General features: G+C 34.2%; 1 protein-coding gene and 1 long non-coding RNA gene across 2 annotated transcripts in view; one reads left to right on the top strand and one right to left on the bottom strand.

The window, feature by feature from the left end:
• The window catches only part of LOC133202641 (steroid 17-alpha-hydroxylase/17,20 lyase-like), a 34,431-nt gene that overhangs the window by 4,188 nt on the left and 7,303 nt on the right, over positions 1-22,940 (bottom strand). The window lies entirely within an intron of this gene.
• LOC133202421 (uncharacterized) lies at positions 403-22,001 on the top strand. Its single transcript, XR_009723247.1, has 5 exons — positions 403-518; positions 3,302-3,397; positions 9,893-9,998; positions 10,212-10,309; positions 19,673-22,001. It is a non-coding gene; the product is annotated as an uncharacterized LOC133202421 (long non-coding RNA).

Below are 22,940 nucleotides of genomic sequence, written 5' to 3'. Positions count from 1 at the left end.
TTTAATTCAGTCAACAAATCATTGTCGCAGCTTAGTTCCCTTCATTATTTTCAGCAGTTCAGTGACAGAGATAAAATGATCATTTGAGGTTTATACCCCCCCCCCTCCCCACCAAATGAAACTGAAAAATGTTTGGTTTTGGTCCCCTTCAACTGAAATTGATTCCTACTTACCATGCTTACAGGCTTAACTATGAAGATGTGACAGGGAGTGTAATAACAATAATTGTTCAGACGGATACATATTAAGCTGATATGCGTATCAAATTTTAATGGATAGATAGAAATTAATAAACAATTACAACCATTTATCATAAACTACATAAAGATAATTTTTCAAGCAATTTGAAATTTTTCATTTTTTTATGATAATATTTTATTTCGTATCCATATGTTTATAGGTTTATTCGTATCAACAAATCTGTGTACGAGTTAATAACGCAGCCTGGTTCCCTGCATTTCAGTGACAGAGAACCAGAATAAGATTGTAGGGAAACAAGCCTTGTTACAAGGTTTGAGGTTTGTTTATTTTATATTTTAATTTACACTTTTTTAAAAATTATTATTATTATGCAAAAATCTGTGTGCAGATGAATATTTACATTTTAATGTTATAAGTCGTTTTGTGGTGCATATTTGCGGTGACTGTCACACGTGTGTTTACCTGTTTACATTCACCTACTGACCTAGAGTCTTCAAAATGTACCTTCTGTAAACATGACTGTTGTAATGTTGTTTTTATGTTAGTTTACTGTATGTAACTTAACTGTTGTATAGATTTATAGCGATCACTGCAAGCTTTTAATATTTAGGTGAAGAGAAATTTCAGACTATCAGTATCAATCACAGGCACTTGTTTCATATACGGTGCACCCCTACTTATTTTTACCACAAGGTATCTAACTCAATTTCAGGCACCCCCGCTTCAAGTTCGTATTTTGTTCATGTATCATTATCAATCATTAACCTACTTTAAAATGACATCATTCGCTTCAAGAGACTTTTTTCTTGTCAAATAAATCGTTTCAGACGTCTCTGGTCGAGTCTCTTTATTGAAAGCACTCATTTATTCCATGAAAATTACCTCGATACATTTTAAGACTTTAGATGGGATACAACTTCCAGTTGGGGGTAGAATAAAACCAGAGACTTCCGAGTGTTCCATTCCGAGGTCTCTGGTTTTATCCTTCATTTATAACCCCAACCGCAAATTTGTATTGAAAATTACCTTGATACATTTTAAGACTTTAGATGGGATACAAATTTCATTTTTTTCACAGGTCACGAGGTTTCAACTTAAAAAATAAAAATTCTCACCGTTAAGATATGTTGGAAATTTTAGCTTGATGTGTTGATAATTTGCCAAATTATTATGTAATAAAGGGGACTTTATATGATCACCCGGCGCTGTCGCTTTAGTTCAGTCTTCACAACAATTCTTTTTCAGCACATGCCCTTCGGGCATGTAGACCTATCATTTTTACCCAGCCCATTCAAATTTGTACATGTCCTACTCAAAATTCTTACATTTACCAGTATTGTGCAACAAAAAAAAACCATTAGGTATAAAGGTTTTATATTAATTTTTTCAGCATCGTAAACCAACCATGGCCTGTGATTGCCATTTTCTAAAGCGTTTTTGTTCATAAATAACTTTTGAGTTGCATGCTGGTCATTTGTTGGCCGGTTTAGCTGAACTGAATTTCAGAAATGGGATCATGACTGTAGTGCCACAGTATGTGGCATTGATGAACATCTCGTAATTTAGCAAGCAACTTCAAGAAAACAAATAGGTTAAACTAAACACTTCAATGATTAGATTGACAATCATTTGACAGGTCGTATCGAGAATGTAGACAGGCAATCCATCGACTGTAACATTACATATAGCAATGTTTAAGCGAATAATGGGGGAAGGACAGAATAAATGGCAAGTAAAGATCGTACAATGAAAGAAGATTCACATATGCCCTCTTCGGACATGTAATTTGGCAATTTTTTCATGCCCGGCTGCAAATTTAACAGGTCCCTGGCATTGGACTCCTGGGTTATTTGGAAGACTGTTAGTTTAGTTTCACGAGGTCCGACAACATTGATTCTCAATGTCTGCTCCCTCTACCCCATACACTTATCTTGATAAAATTATATAAATTATATTATGATATAAATTATATAAACCGGTCTTGTTTATATAATTTTACAATGTCATAAACAGCTGCTTAAGTGCATATAATATTGTAAATGGATTTATATTTAGGATTAGGGAAAGATCCTCACTTGATTATGGCAGCATATTTAGCTTGTAGGAGTTTATTATCTACCACACATGATCAATGTCACTTTTGGACGTGAATGACTTTTGACACCCTAACTTCAGTTCAAATCAACGTTAACTTTATGTGACGTCTCTCTGAATCTTTTTTGGCATGTAACTTGGGTAAAAACAATTAAGTACTCTTGATGCATTTGATTTCTCTTAGCCCGTTTAAACATTTCCAAGGTCTATACCAGTTTTTGCAGGGGCGAAACTATGTTGAAGTTGGAAAAGAAACCCATCCCCTTTTTGACGTATTTGGTTTTCGAGGGGTGAAAATTTTCAATATTACACTCAACTACATGCAATATTTATTATATTATACTGAATGTTTTATACAAATACAAATAATAGTGAACCTTGAGCGCATAAATCTGCGCAGTCACTATTTTTTGGAATATCACCCGTCGTCAAGCAATGTTGACTGTTGCAACACTGGGCATGGCTTCATTATTCAGCGGATAATAGTGCTTTTTAACAAATGTTTCTTGACGAATCAGATTACTTCATCTAATATACCTGAAAGTACAATATTAATTAATTGTCATCATTTTCCTATATTAGCATTTTTACTGGTAATGGTTTTGAAATGATAGGAACATGCACTGTTCAAAAAGTCTTAAAATGTTGTTTTGGCTCAATTTCTTTGTTAGATTACTGTGTTGAACTAAGGCAGGTCAATTAAAGTAACATGATCCTATAGATTACATGTACATTTAGTTCTGTAAAGTAGACAAATTTATTGTTCTCACAAGTAGTTCTCAAACATTGATTTAAGTTGGTCTCCTGAAGGATGTAATAATGCAATTGGTCTGCTTAAGGTACAGTGTATAATATAGACATGCATATTTTATTTTGAATTTGTATTATGTCAATCATAAGAAATATATGGATCTTAATTAAAAAACATTGTTTTCATTAGAATTTAAGATATGTATAATAGGCATATATTCTTCATGCTTTTCCTTAGTTAAGTCCTTTTTTACAGGGTCTCTGCTAGAATCATGTGGACCCCAGTGTGACAAATCTATAGAAAAAGAGAAAATCTCAGCTCAAGGGTCAACATGTCTTTATTCCAAGAAAGGTAAATTGATAATTTTTTCTGCTAAAATACTCTTTTATAAATTATAATATCAATGCAAAAGAGTGAACAAACAATGTACCTAACAACATTTTGAAAATGAAAGTGCAATAACAGTTAATAATTATGATTAGTCGAATGAATGTTAATAATCCAATCAAAGTCCTTGTTGTATATCATTTTTGCTAGGGCTGTGTATTGAACAAAAAAGAAAGAAAGACATTTTTTAATGCGATATGCAATATATTGAATTCTTTAACAATTCTGTCAAAAAAGTCTTATAAATCATTATGCATGAATTTTATAAAAATAATAATTGTTTTTTACTCATTTTTAATTTTTTGTCTCACCGTCTTTAAAAATAACACTTCAAATTCAAACTTTTCTTGACTGTAAAATCAACATGTTAAGTAAAGTTGTCTATGTATTTTTAGGTCACCTGAGTAAACTCAGGTGACCTATTGCTATCCGTTTTTGTCTGTCGTCGTATGTCGGTCGTAAACTTTTGAACATTTTTAGCTTCTTCTCTGGAACCGCTCAACCAATTTCAACCAAATTTGGTATATAGCATCTATGGGTGAAGGGGAACAAAAATTTTGAATTTCATGGTCCCTGCCCCCCTGGGGCCTGAGGGGTGGGGCTAAAACCACCAAAAATAATGCAATCTTTAAAAATCTTCTTCTTTACTCCTGGACATCAAGCAGTCAAACTGTTGGCATCATTGTAATAAGCATGGAGCCCTCTACCAAAATTGTGAAATTCATGACCCCAGGGTCAGGGGTTCTGGCCCCAGGGTGGGGCTATATAGATCATATAGTGAAAGTGCATTATTTCTTTGAAAATCTTCTTCTCTGCTCCTGGGTATTAAATAAAGGAACTAAGTACATAATTATGATGAGCAAGAGTGCCTCTTCCAAAATTGTGAAATTCATGGCCCCAGGGTCAGGGGTTCTGGTGTTAGGGTGGGGCTCTATTGATTATATAGTGAAAAAGCATTATTTCTTTGAAAATCTTCTTCTTTGCTCCTGGGTATTAAATAAAGTAACTAAGTACATAGTTATGATGAGCAAAAGTGCCTTTTCAAAAATTGTGAATTTCATGGCCCCAGGGTCAGGGGTTCTGGTTTTAGGGCGGGGCTCTATAGATTATATAGTGAAAATGCATTAATTCTTTGAAAATCTTCTTCTCTGCTTCTGGATATTAAATAAAGTAACTAAGTAAATAGTTATGATGAGCAAGAGTACCTCTTCCAAAATTGTGAATTTCATGGCCCCAGGGTCAGGGGTTCTGGTGTTAGGGCGGGGCTCTATCGACTATATGGTGAAAATGCATTAATTCTTTGAAAGTCTTTTCCTCTGCTCCTGGGCATTAAGGTGATAAACTAAGTACATAGTTATGAGGAGGAGGTGGGCCTCTTCCAGAATTGTGAAAGCCATGGCCCCTGGGACAGGGGTTCTGCTGTTAGGGCGGGGCTCTATTGATTATATAGTGAAAATGCTTTAATTCTTTGAAAATCTTCTTCTCTGCTCCTGGGTATTATTTAAACAAACTAAGTACATGGTTATGATGCATAAGGATGCCTTTTCAAAAATTGTGAATTTCTTGGCCCCAGGGTCAGGGGTTCTGGTGTTAGGGCGGGGCTCTATTGATTATATAGTGAAAATGCATTGATCCTTTGAAAATCTTCTTCTCTGCTACTGGAGATTATTTAAACAAACTAAGTGCATGGTTATGATGCATAAGGATGCCTTTTCAAAAATTGTGAATTTCATGGCCCAGGGTCAGGGGTTCTGGTGTTAGGGCGGGGCTCTATAGATTATATAGTGAAAATGCATTGATTCTTTGAAAATCTTCTTCTCTGCTACTGGAGATTATATAAACAAACTTAGTGCATGATTATGATAGACAAGGATGCCTCTTCCAAAATTTTTAAATATATGGCCTCAGTTTTGGGGGTTCTTGAGGGGGGGGGGGGGGGGGGCTCTATTGATTATATAGTGAAAAAGCATTAATTCTATTAATCATTAATTAATCCTGTCTGCTCCTTAGTGTTGAGCTGATAAATAAATTGCTTAGCTATGTTGAAAATGGGAGCTTTGAACAGAATTTTTAAATCTTGTGGTCCTAGGGTCAGGGGTTCTGGCATAACGGGGGGGGGGGGGGGGGGGGCTTTTGATAATATAGTGGAAAAGTGTTAATTCTTTGAAGTCCATAGTTATGATGATGAGGGTAACTCTTCCAAATTTGTAAATTTCTTGACCCTTGGTCTTGGGTTCTGCTGATAGGGTAAGGCTTTGTTGAATCTGTAGTGAAAATGCATTGTACCTGTGAAATTCTACTCTGCTTCTGGGCATATTGGAAGCAAACTGAGTAAAAGTTTAAATGATATGAGTAAGCGTATTTCTACCAGATTTTTAAACATCTGGACCATTGGTCTAAGCATTCTGGTTCTGGGCAGGGCTCTATTAATTTGTATTCTACTGAGAGAAAATATTCCCCTTTTCCATTCACCTTTGATAATTAATCACTCTAAATAATGTATTTGAAAGGTTAATAGAATAAGATAATTATGCAAGAATGTTTATCGTATAATTAAAAAAGTACTTTCTTAGTTTTAATATAGTTTTAATAAACAGGTAGACCTGTAAGTAATAGATAAATAAAAATGAGACAAAAATAACTTATCTTATTAAAAGTTCTTCAAGGACCATAAGAGAGGTCAATGCTAGAGGTCTTAATATGGGTTTATAAATAGTACAGAGTCACTAATAGTTTGTTAATAGTCTGCATAGTGTGAAGTGGGGGACAGATTAGAACTTAATTTATGAGTTGATACTGAATACTAGACTAATTATTTTGTTGATCCTGATCTTCTTACTTCTCTTGCTTTAGGGCAACAAAGCTTCAACTATCAGTGTATTTAACTTCTAAATTGTTGTATTATACTCAGGTGACTGTTAAGGCCCTTGGGCCTCTTGTTATGATTTTGTAATAATCATTAAGATGTGCTACCTCCTTCATGATTATGTCATTTTTGATCAGTTTTAATTCAAAACAGTTACCGGTAAATATAATCTTTGGTGATTGAAATTCCCAAGTTTTTCACAGAATTACATAAAAAAAACCGCCTGCCCAAAATGTATTGGAATTAAGTTATTTTTAGCTCACCTGAGCCAAAGGCTCAAGTGAGCTTTTCTGATCAAAATTTGTCCATTGTCTGTTGTCGTTGTCGTCTTTGTCGTTGTTGTTGTTGTTGTAAACTTTTCACATTTTCATCTTCTTCTCAAGAATCACTGGGCCAATTTCAACCAAACTTGCCACAAAGCATCCTTGGGTAAAGGGGATTCAAGTTTGTTCAAATGAAGGGCCACACCCTCTTTCAAGGGGAGATAATTAAGAATTAGTGAAAATTTAGTGGTATCTTTTAAAAATCTTCTTCTCAAGAACCACTGAGCTGTAAAAGTTGAAACTTAGGTGATACCACCTTTACATAGTGTAGATTCAAGTTTGTTCAAATCATGACCCCCTGGGGTAGGGTGGAGCCACAATGGGGGATCAAAGTTTTACATAGGAATATGTAGAAAAAAAAATTGATATGGAATTATCCTCAGGTAGTGCAGATTCAAGTTTGTTCAAATCATGACCCCCAGGGGTAGGGTGGGGCCACAATGGGGGATCAAAGTTTTACATAGAAATATGTAGGACAAATCTTGAAATTGTTTTCAAGATGTTGTTAAAAACAACAAAGCCACAATTAGTCATAATTTATATGGAAGCATCCTCAGGTAGTGTAGATTCAAGTTTGTACAAAATCATGACCCCCGGGCAGGGGGGGGGGGCACAATGGGGGATCAAAATTTTACATAGGAATTTATAGAAAAAAAATCTTTAAAAACCTTTCTCTCAAGAACAACAAAGCCACAATTAGTCATATTGATATGGAATCATTCTCAGGTAGTGTAGATTAAATTTTATACAAATCATGACCCCCAGGGGTAGGGTGGGGCCACAATGGGGGATCAAAATTTTACATAGAAATATGTAGAAAAAAAATCTTGAAAAATCTTCTTCTCAAGAACAACAAAGTCACAATTAGTCATACTGATGTGGATTCATCCTCAGGTAGTGAAGATTCAAGTTTGTATCAAATCATGACCCCTCGGGGTAGGGTGGGGCTACAAGGGGCGATCAAAGTTTTCCATAGGAATATACAGAAAAAAAAATTGAAAAATCTTCTTCTCAAGAACAGCAAAGCCTTGTTAAGTCATATTGATATGGAAGCATTCTCAGATAGTGTAGATTTAACTTTGCTCAAATCATGACCCCCACGGTTAGGGTGGTGCCACAATTGAGGATCAAAGTTTTACATAGGAATACATAGGAAAAAACTTCAAAAATCTTCTTCTCAAGAACAGCAAAGTCATGTTTTGTCATACTGATATGGAAGCTTCCTCAGGTAGTGTAGATTCAAGTTTTTTTCAAATCATGACCCCTGGGGGTAGGGTGGGGCCACAATGGGGGATCATAGTTTTAAATAAGAACATAAGAACATAAGATAAAGATTATAAAGATTTACATAAGAAAAACTTGAAAAATCTTCTTCTCAGGAACAGCAAAGCCATGTTTTGTCATATTGATATGAAAGCATCTTCAGGTAGTGTAGATTCAAGTTTGTTCAAATCATAAACCCCAGGGGTAGGGTGGGGCCACAATGTGGGATCAAATTTTTACATAGGAATATATAGGAAAAAATCTTTCATCAACAGAAAAGCCATGTTTAATCATATTGATATGGAAGCATCCTCAGGTAGTGTAGATTCAAGTTTGTTCAAATGATAAATGATGGGGGGGGGGGGGGGGGGGTAGGGAGGGTCCACAATGGTGGATCAAATTTTTAACAAGGGAATATATAGGAAAAAAATCTTTAAAAATCTTCTGCTCAAGAACAGTAAAGCCATTTATTATATTGATATGGAAGCATCCTCAGGTAGTTCAAAATCCAAGCCCCCTCCCCTTTAAACTGAAGTGATTTGTGCTTTTTCCTAGCCAATGTGCTCAGGTGAGCGTTGTGGCCCATGGGCCTCTTGTTTTTGATACGATATATTCATTAATCTAGATATGTATCGATATACAGGTAAACTTCGGTATCTCGAACACCGGTATGTCGAATACCACGGATATCTTGAAGTGAATCAATGGTCCCGGCCGTTTTTATTATATTTATGATTTTAAAAAACCCTGGTATCTCGAACACAGAAATCTCGAATACCTCGCTTATCTCGAAGTAGATTTACGGTTCCAAGTGCTATAAACACATGCGTTATCTCAAAGTCCAACAAATTCTCGCTCCGCTGAATTCACACCTTAGTACACAATAATCCCATTATGCTAATTTTACGTTCTGTTGAACGTTTCCGTTAGGTCTAGCACAGGCTTCATGGGACCATTGCTGATAATCACACCTTATTAGTCCCAAGCTGTTGTTTTTGGTAGTTAAATTTAATTACGCAGGCCAGGTGATTTGCAGATTTTAATAAAATGCACTCTCAGAGATACTATGACATGATAATGAAACAGCAGCTTGGGGACGATTACTGTACTAGAAATTTAAATTATCGAAAATACATGCTTATACACATCATTACATATCAAAGTAAACCCTGAACACATCAAAGTGATATTGAACTCAAGAAATTAAACAATTAAAGACATTATTTTGAGTATAAAAGTCAGTACCAAAAATCAAATCTTCAGTAAATATCATGTCCGATAAGGCAGTCTAACGAATGACCCGGTAGCCAACCAGGGGGGATAGTTAGATTATCTGACCGTGGTGTAAAAAGAAAACTTAAAGTTCATACAATCGAAACAAAGTTTGCTTTTGTTTATTCATATTGGCAATTTCAATAAATTATTGTAGAACGATAATTCCTGTTGTTACATTTAGGCATGTGAGTATATGTACATATCCTGTTAAAGTCTTTGTGTATCACATTATATCATGATATACTTCAGACAAATTAGTACACCCGTAGTTTTGAATACAATTCATACATTGATTTCATTTGCCACAATGGTCTCTTTAATATTGCAATAATGCATTTGGTCTTCCTAATGCATGTATAATGCAGGTACTGTATATACTCTATGTCCAGCTTATAGGTGAGTCATAAAAAGATTAGTATTTTGAAACCAGGTTAAAACATCAGAGCATTGATTTGAAATTGTCAATTGATTCTGGTAAAAAGTTGTACCGATTTATAAGCGGGTCAATAGCAAATCCCTCCAAAATAACCTCAAAAAATACAACTGACTTATAGGTGGACCACCTCATAGGCAAGTATATATATGGTATAGTTTTTGTTGAATTTTGCTAACAGCAAAACACTATGAATAATGAATTTTGGAAAAAAAAGATTATTAAGTTTAATGATGCATGTATGTAGTATAGAAATATTGTTCATATGCCTGTACATGGTACAAATATGCATTTTACAGAGTGTACATATGCCAGAATCATATGGACCGCAGACTGGCCCTGGTGATTCCGTTAAGAAAAAAAGAGGAAAAATCAGTGCTTGTGCTCATTGGTCATTGGACAAAGGTAAATAGGTTTATTTCATGAAACTAAACATGTAAATTACTAGGATATTAAAATATCACAATTAAAATACATGTACTGATTTATATATATATGGATATCAGTTGGTCTCCTTGATGGAGTTAAATGCATTTGTTATCCCTTTTAAGTGGATCATTTAAATATTATGCAGTTTATTTAGAAGCTCTTTATTATCTGCACTGTTTACTTTTACAGGGTGTATGCCAGAATTTTTTCAAGAACAGTCTGAATCTGACATGGAAAAAATGAAGAAAAACAGCCTTCCTGTTTATAAATCTACATTCTGACAAAGGGTAATTTTGTTTAGTTCAATTAGAAGTGCACATTTAATTTCAGTTGCTTTCCTTAATGATATATTATAGCATTTTTATTCCCTTATGAACAATATGTATACTTGTAAAGAATGTATCACAAAATCTTCTGCAAACAAAGTTTTGGGTGTATAGTGTTTGTTGTTTAATGTCCCTCTTGAGAATTTTTCACTCATATAGAGACGCCACCACTTGTCGGTGGAGAGCTGCAAATTTTTGTCCTATACTCAGCACTTACAGCCATTGAGCATTGAGGGATCTTTATTGAGCCAGCACCTACTGTGACATGGGACCTCTGTTAATACCTCTGTCTCATTTGAAGAACGGGTCTCCACGTCCCACAGTGGGATTCAAACTCGCGATGTAAGGATCAGCTTCTTTCTCCGCGACTCTAGAGTAGACGCTCTAACCACTGCATCTGCTCTACTTTGGCAACTTTGGGTATATATAAGCATAGGAATCATCATGTCCATCTGTCTGTTCATGTGTTTGGCCACTTTTATGATTAGTTTTTTTGTTCCAATTCTGGCTGAGATAAATTGATTTAAGTCATCTAGATACAAACAAATTAAGGGAAATTACTATGGTATTGGAATGAACATTTTGGAATACTGTCTAATTGTTCCATTGTAGTTGGTTTCTTTAATGTTGAAATAATGCATCTGGTCTTCCTAATGCATGGCATACACTGTATGCATGTGTAATGTTAAAGTTGGCTGAATGTAAAACAGTTCTTGCGTTATGACAAAGGTAAATAGATTTAGTTCATGTAACTAAACATGTAAATTATTAGGGTATTAAAATCTCTGTTTTGAATACTGATTTACATGTGGAGAGTAGTTGGTCTCCTTAATGCAGTAATAATACATTTGGTCTCCCTTATGCATACTGTATATTATATAAATTTAATGACTGACATGTACGAGGGTTGATCCAAAAGTTCATGGAATTTCTTCATATTTTATTTATTTATTAGTGAAAGTGGTTGAATACTGATTTACATGTGGATAGTAGTTGGTCTCCTTAATGCAGTAATAATACATTTGGTCTCCCTTATGCATACTGTATATTATATAAATTTAATGACTGACATGTACGAGGGTTGATCCAAAAGTTCGTGGAATTTCTTCTAGTGTTGTACCGATAATCAGAAAACATCGATTGTTGACAAAAAAATGCTACCGATTCCGATGATCGATTATAGTTTTTCATAATCGATCATCGGAAACATACTTCTAATACAATACATTCCAGAATTATCCATTTCTGGTTTAAAATTTATTTCTTCTTAATGAAAGAAAATGGCATCTGCATCTGATACTAGCCAACTAGCATGAAGCAGAGGTGATTAAGAACCGAAGATGCATATATAGGGCCTAAAAAAAATTATTTTTGTTTCCTGTAATAACCCGACCGACTCATTCAATTTACCCCCGGGTGAATTTTTTTTCTGCCAAATCTGCGTTTGCTCTTTGGTTTGATCAATCAGCTGATTCTTTTTATTTAAAAAATATTAATTGTATCTTTTATTTGAGATATAAAATATGCAACCTAGTCAACATTTACCTTAAATATAGATTGATCAATTCCCCCCACAACTTTTTGAAGTTCGTTTTCTGCCACTAGGCAGCCATGTTGGGTGTCCACTGTAAATATTTTTAGGTCTAGAAAGTGTAAAAGAAGCAAAACAACAAAGAAAATAATATATTATGTATTTTATATATTCATGTTAAAGAAATAAATGAAATTATTGTAATAGTCTGCTTTTTGTATACAAAACTATGAAGAAATCCGATTATAATCGGTGAAATCGCATCAGAAGCAGTAACCTATTCCAACCGATGATCGATTATGAAAATTAACTGATGTCTCATCACTAATTTCTTCATATTTTTTTTTATTTATTAGTGAAAGCGGTTGAATACTGATTTACATGTGGAGAGTAGTTGGTCTCCTTAATGCAGTGATAATACAATTGGTCTCCCTTCTGCATACTGTATATTATATAAATTTAATGACTGACATGTATGAGGGTTGATCCAAATGCTCATGGAATTTCTTCATATTTTATTTTTTTATTAGTGAAAGTGGTTGAATACTGATTTACATATGGATAGTGGTTGGTCTCCTTAATGCAGTAATAATACATTTGGTCTCCCTTATGCATACTGTATATTATATAAATTTAATGACTGACATGTACGAGGATTGATCCGAAAGTTCATGGAATTTCTTCTTATTTTATTTATTTATTAGTGAAAGTGGTTGAAAATTACAAATAAGAATATAGACACTTGTTGAATTTTTTTAATAAAAAAATATTTTAAATATTAATGATAGTAACTCTATGGCAGTTGCCATAGCAAAGGATGTTTTAAAATGCAGGGGAGACATTTACTCGTTCATTATCATTTTAATTCTTAATGTGATATAAGAAAAAACCTGCGCCAAGTGGCAAATAAAATGAGAATTTTGTCATTATTACGATTGCTTGACCACTAATATACCTGTATGTGAGAGTTTTACTGATTTAACTTGATATTTAGATTATTAGTTGATGATTTCTTGTTCATCTTTTAATTGTTACAGAACATCACATTTCAGTCAAGTTATAAGTTTCGTTAAAATCTTAGGAACACTCTGACTTAAAGGGGTATACTACTGATACAGGCTGGAGAAAAATGCATTTAGCAACTGATTTTCCAGTGGCGTGAGAAATTTAAGAACAATAGAACTTCCATGGAGGTTGATTAAAGGTGTGGCTGCTTTTGGAGGGTCTGTTTTTCTCGTAGACAAATTAAGCGTTGATGGATGTTGACCGCTGACGTACTGTGCTTGACTTTGCTACTGAAATTGGAACATCATATGGAAAGATGGGGAGTATTTTTGAAATATGAGTGTAATATAAAGATAAGTCGATTGGTGGATACCCAGGCTTTTCTTGAGAGAAAAAAGGAGAAAAAGGCAGAATATTCTGTAGAATTACTTAGTTGAATGAACATGAGGGTGAGATGCTCCTATAACATGACATGACATACTTAACTTGACGTTACGTCGAAGTCTCCCCCGGATTTTACAACTATCAGTGTTCAGAAAGCTCATGTGACCTTATTGGTAATTGGAACGTGGTGAAATTTTCCAGTATTGTTGCATAATGACTCTATATTATAAATATGCCTATTGTTTGCTTTCATCAAATCACAATAAAATTTTAGAAATAATTAAATTCGATGAACTTTTGGATCAACCCTCGTATTAGAAAAAAGATGGATCTAAGATTGAACAGGTTATAATTCACCTGAGTCATTTAAATTACTTATTGCTATCTGTTCTTGTTCAGTCATCATGTGTCAAGTATTGTCTGTAAACTATTGAACATTTTCAGCTTCTTTTCTGGAACCAGTTTCAACTAATTTCTTGGTTGAAGTACTGTATAGGGGATAATTTCAGGGGTTGTAATTTTCATGTTTTTCTCTCCTCTGACACGATCGCGGTTTGTTGAATTCGCGGAATCGGTATATAACTAAGGTTACATGTACCTCCCTTCAATGTCTATATCCATTTAATCCATAGCATAGCTAGAAGGCATTAATCAGCGTTATGTATTCACTTCACGAACAACAGGGTAGATTTATATATACATCAGCAAGTTCGATAGTTATTTAAATGATTTTTTAAAACCAAAATGTCGATAAAAACATGATAATGCAGGTAACAAATACACGTCGTAACATAGTTACGTACGGGTATTCAAAACCCATGACCCTAGTGTTTTGATTGATGAAACATGTAGCGTTGGCTATTAAAACAGTTTTTTTTTTTTTTTTTACAAATACAGGTTATTATCTGCTGGGTGATCTAAATTAATGTCAAGCGTGATAATTAAAATAATTGAATGACAGGTACAATTCGTAATTACTGAAATGACCATGCACTGCACGTATATTTACCTATCGTAGTCTATTCTCAAATTTCCAAATATAACGTAGGTTATTGAAAACTTATTCACTGTTTCTTGAATTCACGGATTTATTCACACCGTGAATATAGCGAATATTAACACCGCGAGTTACTTTCCCCCTATACAGTATACAGACTTAATATAGAAATGATTTTATCGACTTTCTCAATCTATCATGAATTTAAAAATGTAAATATAAGCATTTAATTGTAAATATTAAACATTTAGCATCTAAAAACCAGAGTTGGAAATTACTGACTGCCCGAGGCAGTCTGTTTTTCAGGTAGGCAGGGACAAACTTTAGATTAACCTCGGTGGTCGGGGTCATTTAAACAGGTAGTTCCTGTTTTCCTTTTTTTTTTCAGGGTATAGTAAGTCTATAGAAATTAAGTAAAATATAGTATATCAAAGGAACACTTCTAGTTAAAAATATGAGATGACCTATAGAACCAATATTGGTTTCAGTCTTTAGAAAAAGCTTACCGATATATGTTCCGGTCACTGACTTTAGGTCACATGTGTGTAGTTTCTTGTTTCTCATGTATTGCTTTAGTTCTACATTAATGGTAATCTAACAACCAAGCTTTATGATAAACGTGATGACTTTAACTTTTCAATCGTCAACTTCCCTTACTTATTCAGCAATATACCTTCATCACCTGCATACGGGGTTTATATCTCTCAGTTGATTCGATACGCAAGAGCATCCTCTATGTATGAACAATTTTTAAAAGGAGATAAGTTATTGACAAACAAATTGCTGAAACAAGAATATCAGCAGTCTTGTTTAAAGTCATCATTTTGTAAGTTCTATGGTCGATACAATGACCTTGTCAGCAAATACAATTTATCATTAAGTAAAATGCTGACTGACGTTTTTCATACTTATTGTTAGGCCATTATTTACACACTGAATTGTGTATGGATTTTTCTATTGTTTCCCAGTCGTGACAAGGAGCACACAGCGGGTGTGACTGGTCTGCAGGGGATGCTCACTCCTCCATGGCACCTGATCCCACCTCTGATGTTTTGGAGGTCTGTATTTGCTCTGCTCCTATTTTGTATTTTTTGATGCTTTTGAGCTTGAATACTGATTGTTATCTCGATATATTTCATTCTACTCAACTGTGTGTTCATGTGATCCTACCTCAGTATTTACAGAATGATACATCCTTTGTTTGAGGGTCATTCTTGATGTCTGACTGAGTAATGGCAATGGGACATAAAACCTTAATTGACCTTACCACATTCTTTTCTAATCTGAAAACCCTCATGCATTTTTAGCATAACATATCGCCAATGCACACATTTTTCCTGAGGAATGAACTGCATCTACTCTGCATAGAACAGTATCTCTCCCACTGGCACAACAGTACTATTACATGTCATTATGTTCTTGAAAGGCAAACACAGCAATTATTGCTCAGTATGATTTTTTTTCATGACACCTGCAGTATCGAGTAACACAAAGTGAATGATTCATGTCCTCGAACAAAGTGTGCTTACAATGAGGTTTAGTTCCGGTTGATTGCGTTTAGTTAAAGAGAATTTATGATCTGCATTTCCATAGATGTCTTTTATATCAACACCAAACATGCATTTAAGGAAGAAAATATATTAAGTAAAATGCAAAAGCCTGTATTAAAAAATCAAAGTGCAAGTGCACTTAAGCAATGCTTAATGGGCCCTTTTTCAGTGCCATATTACTTTAGAATGTATTACCAAATTGTTCTCTTTTGGTAATAGTTAAATACAAGTGGACATTTCTAATTAAAATCACATTAAAACATCACCTAAATCAGCATGGATTTGAAACAAATGAAGTTTTTTAAATGCCTATAGATACCCCAAATCCGGAAAAGTCGTACCGAACCTATTTTGAGTTTCATTTATTTAAATCAAGGGGAGGAGACATTTAAATCAGACACTTGAACAATCTGATGGTGGATCATTGACAGGCGCGTTTGCCGAATGATACTTCTTGTACTATTTTACCCGAGAAAAAAATAGAATGAAGTTGTATAGATACCTGTATCCATAGTGAACAAACTAAGAAATTTGCGTGCTTGCATTTGAAATAATACAATAAGTATTAACATTAGTTCCTTTAAATTTTAAAATGAAAAAAAGTGTATTTAGGTGGCTTTCAATACCAGTACCATTGTCTTGCATGAATGTTAAAAATGTTTGACACTTTTATTTATGATGACATTTTAACGACACTAAACTCTCCTAACCATCCCGTGTTCCTAAAACCAAATACATACAAACTTCTCTATGCAGCTTGACTTCGATATAATGATACAAAACGTGGTTATGTTTTACAGTGAGCATCTTTGAGGAATGTTTACCTGGGTAGAACTCACGTGACTACCAGTATTTTAAATAATTTATTCCACGGGTGGGTTCAACATAGGTCATACAGGTAAATAGCTCTTGCTTGTTATAGGAAAAACATTGAACTTTTCATACATTTTTAATATTTTAAGTACAAGCCTAATCATGTACAAATTTCCTACTTTCACACAAGTTTTATAAATGTATAATGCATTTTTTGTCAATCACACAAGTTTGTACAATGTTAGGCTGACAATAAACAAAAGCTTTGAAATGATTGACCGTCCTCGATTTACTATAGAAAATCACGAATGTCGGCTGACCCCTACCACATTGTATGGCTTTGCTCTTTGTGTATTCATGAATTTCAGCGATAAAATTTGTTGAATCTTATGGTTTAGATATCAATTAATGATCTGAGATGGAAAATTATGCTTAATTTAATTCTTCATTTTTTCACATTTTACCGGGGCCCATAAGTGCACTCGTTCTTTAGTGTTTATACAGATAAAAAGTTTGAAAAAATAAAAATGTGCCAACAAATGGTTTCGAACCAGGACACTAAAAATGTTCATGGTGAGAGTCTGCGGTCTATCATTCTGGGCTATGCTGACTAAGAGGACATTTGTAATAAATATAAACCAGTATGATAGAAATAGGTTTTCACGTTTTTTGTAGGTTTTTTTCTATGAATTTCGACCCTAGGCACCTCTAAAAAAAAAACCTTGTTTTAAATAATTGCTTACTAGATCAAAATCTATCAAAATTTCATAATTTAATTTAGGGGCAGGCAAAGGGTGATTATACTGCATCTATCGGGTACAATTTTCTTATCAGAAAATTGTAGAGATATGCAAGGTTAATTAATGACAACATTTATTTTTCCTTTTTGCCTAATACTTTTATGATTTTCACTAATAAATTGATTATTGAAAAAAAGCCTTTAATATGACTGCTGATTTTATCTCCATCTGTTAATTTTCAACACCTTTTCTCGTGATTATAGTAGATACAGAAAGATTATGATTTCTAACATTTACTGTTACAGATCATTTCCTTGAGATAGGTGGAACCAACAGTCAAATACAGATACTTTTAAGAAAAGTAAAAATCTGGCTCAGGTAAAAAAAAAAAATCATTTACAGTTTTAACAATTAGTAATTTTACCTTAATTAACTGGAAAAATCTTATTTGACGAAATACAGGTCAAGAGTGAAGAGTTTAAAGCCTAGTAGGGATTTTGGTCAATCATTACAGGTAATATGCAGTCCCTTTCGAGAATTTTACACTCATGGAGACGCCACCACTTGCCAGTGGAAAGCTGCAAATTCTGTCCTATACTCTGCACTCATGGCCATTGAGCAGTGAGGGGTCTTTTTCATGCCAGCACCTACTGTGACATGGGACCTTGGTTTATAAGGTCTCATCCGAAGGACTGGTCTCCATGTCCCACAGTGGGATTCAAACCTGCGACATAAGGATCAACTCCTTACTTCGCGACTCTAGAGCAGACGCTCTAACCATGGCGCCACGCTTGTGACTAGCTCAGTTTTAAAGAAATCATTCAAGATATTTTTTATCAAACTTAATATGCTGATACATATATAATTAGTAAGACCTATTCAACTATTTCAAAAACTTTTGACCTTTCCTGTGATCTTGACCTCACTTTCCTTCAATTTGCATTTTGCATGGTTTTAAAACCATTTAAAATATTGATATCTAAGGCTATGCATCTATACATAATTTGGTGAGAATTTATCATCTATATCCATTTTTTTTAGATTTCAATTTCAATTTTAGAGAAACTTTTCAAGATATTCTCATCAAACTTCATACACTAACACAAAATTTCATGTTGCATTACTATACACTCGGCGGGCATACATGTCCTATGGACATATTTCTAGTGTATTGCTATTTCTGTTGTTTGCTTACTTCCGGTCAGTAAGTGCCCCCTAGGGGCAAGCCCCAGTCCTGTTTTCTTTTCCAGGGTTGCAACAGTGCCCCCTAGAAAAACAAGTTGCACCATCCAATAAAGCCGTATTTTGTGCTGCTTTATGCCAATGAAATTAAGGCTGGACAGCATATGTATTATATTCTGACCAATTTTCAAATAATTAGGATAGACTTACCACTTCAGCATTCCTTTCATCACTGAAGTGATATACATGGTCAAAAATTGACTGACTTTCATTTTTGTGTCAACTGCAGAGCAGAACGACACTTAGAGATCACTTTACCTGGTGTCTGTCTGTCCGTTTGTCACACCTTATATCTCCATAATTTTGAGAGGCAGGGTTTTGATAATTAGCATTTATATATGTTTTTGAGCTCATGATACTATACTTTGAAACTGTATGAAATTCAGTTACCACACAAACTTATATTTAAATACTATGAAAATACATTGGGATCAGTATTCCACAATGAATCGTGTTGACTGACAAAGTGACAATTAAAGTAAAGACAGTCTGAAATTCCTTTCCTCAGAGGATTGTTGGAAGCACCTACATGTGTATTAATAAAATGATAAATAGTTATTCCTCATAATTTCAATTAAATTATTCATTTGAGGACTGGGGAACTATATTTTCTTTGACTGCCAGATTCTATCCCAGTCTTTTAACTACTTTTGGATCTTTTTTTTCCTTGCAGGCAAATGCTTGAACCTCCATGCTAATATTAAATTAATAGCTGACCACTCTTAGATTTATTTACCTCTTTAATGACGATACCTAGCAGGTGACATATACATTCCTTGAAACACTCTAGTTCCTATTTGATTTTCACTAATATAAAGATTATTGAAAAAAGACTAAGGTGCTCTATAGTGATCAGTCTATTCATTCATCTGTCTGTCAAATACACATATCCCTTGTTCAGAATGCTGGTGACTCTAAATACTTCAAACTTTATATTTTTTAATTAGATACATGTAGCTGCTTTGGAACATATGAAAGGTCTATTACATTATCACTAGTTTTACTAGTTTTCTTCATGTAAGTTGAATATATTTTAAACTTTTAAATTTTTATTTTTTCCAGGTAAGAAAGAAATTCAGGAGTTCTTAAATTGCCCTTGGAGTTCTTGGATTGCATCAAACAGCTAAAAGACCTCAACAAAAACAGCGTCTTGAAAATAAAAATGAAAATATTCAGTGAAAAAAAAAATGATGAAAGAGCCACTAAAAAATCTTCAAGCCTTTGAGCTGAAATCTGGAAGTCAATCTGTGGACTTTACTAGTAAGTCATAATTACTAAGTCATCATTTGTGTATAATAAATACACTAAACTGTAAACACTTGTTAAAATGTGTATAATTTTTAGATATAATTTGTATCTCATAGACTTCAATAGTTTCATGTAATTTAAGTAATAATGAAAAATTCCTGTTGTCTAGCTAGATTAGAAACTATTATTGTCCAATTTTGGATATTGTGAAATAATTCATCTAGTATGCATACATGTGTGTACACTTACGTGTAAATTAATTGTTATAGCAAATTCAATCGATCATTAAGTTGAATGTTGACTAATGTTTTTCATCAAAATTGTTTACACTGAATTGTTTGTGGATTTTTCCATTTGCCCAATCATGTCATGGAGCACATGGCAGGAAATGCTTTCTCCTCCATTGCACCTGGTGTTTTTAGAGGTCTGTGTTTGCTCTGCTCTAATTATGTATTGTTTCAAATGAATGGACTTTAAAGCTTGATCACTGTTGGTAATCTTCATATTTCATATACTATTAGAGTACTTGAAGAAAACTGTAAAGATTTAACATACAGTATAATGCATGTATATTGCACTTTAAGTACAGTGTATGTGGTTAAGAAATGTTAAATCGTCTCATCGTGCATTGAATTTGTTGAAAATTAGAAAATGTGTTGAAATTTTTTTCGAAATAATGTTAGACTGCAGATTTTTTTAAATCATGCAAGTAAGAAATTGCTAAATATTTTTTAGATTTTCTGGACAGTCTAGATGAGTTCTTACTATATACCTAGCATTGTCATCCCAGTTAAAATTTAAGGAGCAAGGTTCATTCCTAAGCTCTACCTGGACAGACTTGCATGGATTAAAGCACATTAACAGATTTACTTCAGATGCTTGACCTGATCTACATTTTCCTCATGTGTTTTTTTGTTTTTGTTTGTTTGTTGTTTAACATCCCTCTCAAGAATTTTTCATCCATATGGAGATGCCACTACTTGCTGGTGGAGAACTGCAAAATTTGACCTATACTTTGCACTCGGGGCCTTGAGCAGTAAGGGATCTTTTTTGTGCCCACATCAACTGCTAGGCGGGACCTCGGTTTATATGGTCTAATCTGAAGGACTGGTCCCCACATCCCCAGTGGATTTGAACCTGAGACTTAAGGATTAAATCCTTACTTGCGACTCTAGATTACAAACTCTATCCTTTGCGCCACATGGGGGACTCCACAAGATTAAGTGTTTTGAGCAGTCCTATTCTCATGTAATTATAAACTCTATGTTGAACAAACCTGCAAAGATGATGTATGTACATGTAAATGTTTCAGGGTACCAATCCTTGATTTGACTTAGATTTTCTGGATTAATGACCAGTTTTTTAGAGAAGGTTCATTCAAAGTAACAATGTACTCTTTGGTGATCAGTAAACATAGATGATGTATCCTGCTTCTGATGCTGGATGTAACATACATTTTCAGGGTTATTGAGCAGTTAAATCTAACCCAGACCAACTTGCATAGATTTTGGATCCAGATGATATACATTACCAAAGTGTTTGTTGAGTGAGACTTTGCCTTACTAGTAGATAACATTTATAGAAGTGAGCTTTGTATTCTTTGATTAGGTATGTTTTTTTTTGCTCAGGATATATATACCATCAGTGCCAACTACCATACATTTTATATAATAGATGTAGCTGTTGTTCAACTGAATATGATAAAACTGTGGATGAAAATAATTTGATTTTTGTACCTTTGAATGTATTGAATTAATTTGTAAAAGCTGTTATGATACAATGTTTGATATTTTATAAAAGTTTTTAGCATATGCAATCAATAAATGTATCAACATTTCTATTTTATTATACTTTTTACCCTGCAAACTTCTTTAAAACAGAATAGTAATGATCCATTTAACTGATACTAGGTTAGTGTCACATTGTACTGGTATATCATGTATACTGAACTGTAAATAAGAAGCATCTAAATTGGTAAAATCACAGCATGAATCATTGGATTATGTAAGAAGTGCACTATCTTGTGCTTTGGTATGGTATTAATAATAAATGTTAAACTATCATTTTTTTTTTCAAATTAACAAAGGATATGCTTGAGTGACTGTATTTTGACTAGCAGTAAAAATAAAATGATTTTTAAGCATTTGAATTATTTTGATTCATGGTCTCTGCAAGTTTAATGATAGCAAATATGCATATTGAACATGGCATCCACATATTGCTATACTGGATGGGGCATGACTTTTACTGAATCTTAATCACAACCTTGAAATTTTATGTAGTACATGTACTCTTGGTTTCAACTGGTCAAATGTATTCTTAAATCAGAAAGAATTTAAACAAATATAGGCATAGGTCAGAACTTCATCAATTAGTTGGAAAAGCGAATGCACTCGGTGACTATATGGTTTAAAAGAAGCTGGGTATAAATAGTAGGAAAAGCTACTTGATGTCCACTGTGAACTTTCTGTCCTCAACAAAACAATATGGAGTATACTATACTTGGTCTAAAGAATAATCTGTGTCTGCATTCACTTTTAGGTTAAACTGTTTTGGGCGTTGAGAGTTTGTTTGTTGTTTAACGTCCCTCTGGAGAATTTTTCACTCATATGGAGATGCCAACACTTGCCGATGGAGAGCTGCAAATGACCTATGCTCGGCACTCAGGGCCAATGGGCAGTGAGGGATCTTTTTCATGCCAGCATCTACTGCGACACTGGACTTCTGTTTGTACGAAGGACCGGTCTCTACGTCCCACAGTGGGATTCAAACATGTGACAAAAGGATCAACTAACTCCACGACTCTAGAGCATAGGCTCTTTCCACTGCACCACGTGGGCGACAGCATTGAGAGTTAAATGTGGATATCAGAACAAGCTACTCTGGGCTTATACTCTCTATATATTGATTGATTGTATGTTGTTTAACATTCCTCTCAAGATTTTTTCACTCATATGGAGACACCACCACATGCCGGTGGAGATCTGCAAATTTTGTCCTATACTCGGCACTTACGGCCATTGAGCATCGAGGGATTTTTTTCGTGCCAGCACCTACTGCGACACAGGACCTCGATTTATAC

The sequence above is a fragment of the Saccostrea echinata genome, unplaced genomic scaffold, assembly GCF_033153115.1.
Source record: "Saccostrea echinata isolate AGI-Se365-2 ecotype Australia unplaced genomic scaffold, CSIRO_AGI_Sech_v1 ptg000047l, whole genome shotgun sequence".
Lineage (NCBI taxonomy): Eukaryota > Metazoa > Mollusca > Bivalvia > Ostreida > Ostreidae > Saccostrea > Saccostrea echinata.
The sequence above is the reverse complement of the archived record's forward strand: the minus strand, read 5'-3'. Positions and strand labels throughout refer to the sequence as shown.